Below are 3935 nucleotides of genomic sequence, written 5' to 3' on the forward strand. Positions count from 1 at the left end.
TGTACCAGGATAAGAAACTCCGCTATGACTAGGATGGAAATTCTTAGACTCTGAAGCTGGGGCTTAAGAATATCTAAGGAATATTAGATGGATTCAAATAGGTTCTGGTAGTAGATCTCGAGATGATATTGAAAATAACTGCAACTAGAACTGACCTACGCCGCTCTGCACTCGAATACTCCTCTTCAAGTACCGCTCGAGCGAGCATCCTGCAGTCGCTGAGACCCGCTGGCAATGTTCTGAATGATCTTCGTTCGATCACAATTTGATTTTCACACATTGCGGTGAATCGCCGCCGCCTCTACCACCGCCTCTACCACCGCCTCTACCGCAACACGCGATTCACGCACCGGCTCTTTATTTGCATACGAATGCTCGTCGGGTATTCGCTTGCCCGTGGTCGTATATTCATTTAGTACTCGTATATTTGTATTTTGGGCTTTAGTAGCACTTTATTATTTATTCATTGTTAAGCTGAGCTTTAGTTGCTGTTGTTGTTGTTGTTGTTGCCTGGTTTTTTTTTCTGTATTTTTCTTTTAATTTTGTTTCTTGACACTTTCACTTTTCTCATTAAAATATGAGACCGGGCCGAGACAGGTTTTTTTTTTTTTCAGCTGAGAGGCAATATTACAAATGCGTTAACGAATATGCGAATGTGGATCTGACTATGACCCGATAGCATATAAGGGGATATGTATCATCATATCACATAAGTCCGTATCTCATATCTACGTCGCTACCTCTCTCTCTCTCTCTCTTTCTCTCTATATCTCTCTCTCTCTCTCTCTCTCTCTGTTCCTTAATCTTTCAATGCCTCTCTTTTAAGCCCCACACCTCTCTCAATCTCCTTCCTCCGTATTTTAGTCTCATTTTATCTCTCCTTATGTCTCTCTGCCTCTATAACTGCTTTATGCTTATGCTTTACTATCTTCCTTTAAAACTATAAGCTATAATAACTTATCTCTGCTATATCTCCTCTCATTCCTTACGCTCTCTCCCAAACTCTGTCTCTTCTTCTTTCACTACATTTTCCCTGGTATTACACCTCTGTCTTTCTCTTCTTCATCTACTTTCGCCTCTATCTATGATAACATTGTCTATATTTTTTTTTCACTCTCTCTCTCTCTCACTCTCTCACTCTCTCACTCTCTCACTCTCTCACTCCCTCACTCTCTCACTCTCTCTCTCTCTCTCTCTTCTCTCTTCTTCCTTTCTTTCTCAGATATCTCTTTTTCATCTCTATCTATATCATTCCATCTCTCACTCTATCTCTCCCTCTCCCTCTCTCTTTCTCTCTCTCTATTTCTCTGCATCTATAATTTGTCTATCATCTGTCTCTGAACTTTTCTCTCTCTTTCAGTTCGTCTCACACTTCCTCCTTTACTCATTCGACTTCTTTCTTAATGTTTCTCTTTGAGTTTTCTTGGTGGAGTATCTAGCGCACTTATAGGATATCTTCAAGTCGTGCCAACTCTACCAAATTACTTCATTTACGAATTGTGTCAACCTTTATGGGTGCTCAACAGCCCATCGATGCATTTCAACTCAACAGAAACCTGTTTCCCGTTTCGATCTGGCACTCGGTGAATTCTTCTTGTCTTCTGCTTCTTGTCGCATCTTCCGAAACTGCACTTTATTCGCCCTTCGCATACATATACATGCACATCACACATACGTGTATGTGTGTGTGTGTGTGTATATCTCTGCACAAACACACACACACACACACGCACTTACATTGCCCAGCTCATGATTATGGAGAATTCCAGTCGTGCCTGCACTTTTTGGCAGTATTTATATACCCTGTGCCCAGTAGCCCCGTGGGGTATGTTGAGGCGCTCATCAACAGAGAAAAATATACCGAATTCATGTTATATACATAGGTATATGGAGTAGATCACATCTAGACTTTAGTTGTATCTCTAGAAATCTGTGTGAGAGTCTGAAGACCCTTTAAGATCTCGTTCTATATGCACCGCTCGAAGACTCGAAGTGTTATGTGGATCGAATCAGGCATATAGACTCCCCTGTAGAAGACAAAAATGTATTACAAATCCTATTTAGGATCCAACTGTAAGTGAACTCTGTAAATCTTTCGACATCCCCATAAAAAATATTTTTCACTACAGCCAAAAGCCAATCCAGCGACTCCTCTGGCCCACGGGTTATAGGGTATTGTTTGTTTGTTCCCGTAGATTCAATAAATTTCATTTAAGATCTTCAAGAACCGGTTTCTCGCCTCCCAGCCTCACGATAACGGTAAAGCATTGTGGCTGTATTTTCCCAATTTTTCATGTTATTTCGCCTGTTTTTGGAAAATGGAAAATGCATTTGCACGACATTTGGAGATCTTTTGTATTACACAATGGGTTTGCAAAGCAAACGAAAGCGAGTGCGAGTGAGACAGCGAGAGGGAGTGGGAGAGGGAGAGAGACAGAGATGGGACAAGCTGTTTTCTGTTGTTTGCCAACTGGAATTGAGCTTTGTGCCTCAAGAGGAGGCTAAAATGGTAGCTGAAACTGCAGTCACAGTCACATTCATGTATATCCATAGGTGAGTGTGTGTGTGAGTGTATGTGTGAGTGTATAAACGGGTCAACAGCAGCCAAAACAGTTGCCACAAATTCACTATTGGAACTGAAATCTGAAATTCCCCCTCCTTCCCGAGATGAGATTAATGAACGGAATGTGAGTTTAAGCACCTCCATTAGCAGTTTTTACATTTGTCACGGTATTCACAGTGAGTGAATGAGCGAATGAGTGAATGAATGAATGCCCTTTGGGCGATTGATTGATCTGTGTTCGATGATGTGATGAAAATCTGTTAGCTCATTAATTTTTAATCAATTTTTCATCATAACTTGAATTGTTTGACTACCATTCATAGTCATAGACATAGTAATAGCCAATTGCAATTGATTCATTCATTCATAGTATTCATTTAGCTATGATCTATGCATGTGAATCCATTAGTTTATTCATTTTGCTATTCATTTAAGCACATTTTGTACATACTTCATTCACATCTCGAGCTGCTCTTCTTTTCTCTTATTTCTAGCTTGATTCATTATTCATTCATTCATTCACATAAAGTAAGTCTTGAAGAGTTCATTTGCTTTTTCATTTCATATATATATTCACACTCTATTAAATGAGAGTACTTCATTTAATTATTTATATCTGTAGCACAAATATTACTTCCTGAGCTCTATTCATTTTAATCGTTCTACATCCATTCACACTTATTTACTTGAACTAGTTCTTTTTATTCACTTTCTTGAAGTATTCACTTCGCTGCACCTTCCTTCCGACTATTCACTTGTTCACTTCCTTGAGTATTCGAATTATTCACTGATTTTATCGTTTATTCAATCGCATTTGAATTCACTTTTTTTTTCAAGCTTTACTCTTTCTTTTTTCTTTCCCATTTCATTTTTTGTCTGTCTTTTTTTTTTTGCGGCCAACTTTTGCAACAGCAGCATAACATAAAATAGCAACAACAACAACAACAACAACAACAATAGCGACAACGACATTCGTTTGTTAACAAAATGCTTATTACAACATCGCCGATGACGCAGGGCTTTTTCTTCCACTGTCCAGCAGAGACGGCAGCAGCAGCGTCGTCGTCGTCGTCGTCGTCGTCGCTCTCTCTTTGGTGCGCTCTCTTTTGTATTTGTGTACCCAGTCACTCTCGCTCTCGCTCTCATTTGCTTTGTGTGTGTGCGTGTGTTGTCTCTGTCTGCAGCACTTTCGTTGCGCTTGCTCAAGCTAACGGTAAAAATTTTGCACTGCCTGTGCTCACTTGCGCTTTCAAGCAGTCGGCTGCGGCTGCGCTGCTGAGCCTATGCTGACTGAGATTAGCGCAGTTGTTACTACGCTTTGGGCTCTCGCGCTGCCGCAGCCGTTGCTGCTGCTGCCGCTGCCGCTGCTGCT

This window comes from Drosophila navojoa, chromosome X, assembly GCF_054131105.1.
Source record: "Drosophila navojoa isolate 15081-1374.11 chromosome X, UAZ_NAV_1.0, whole genome shotgun sequence".
NCBI lineage: Eukaryota > Metazoa > Arthropoda > Insecta > Diptera > Drosophilidae > Drosophila > Drosophila navojoa.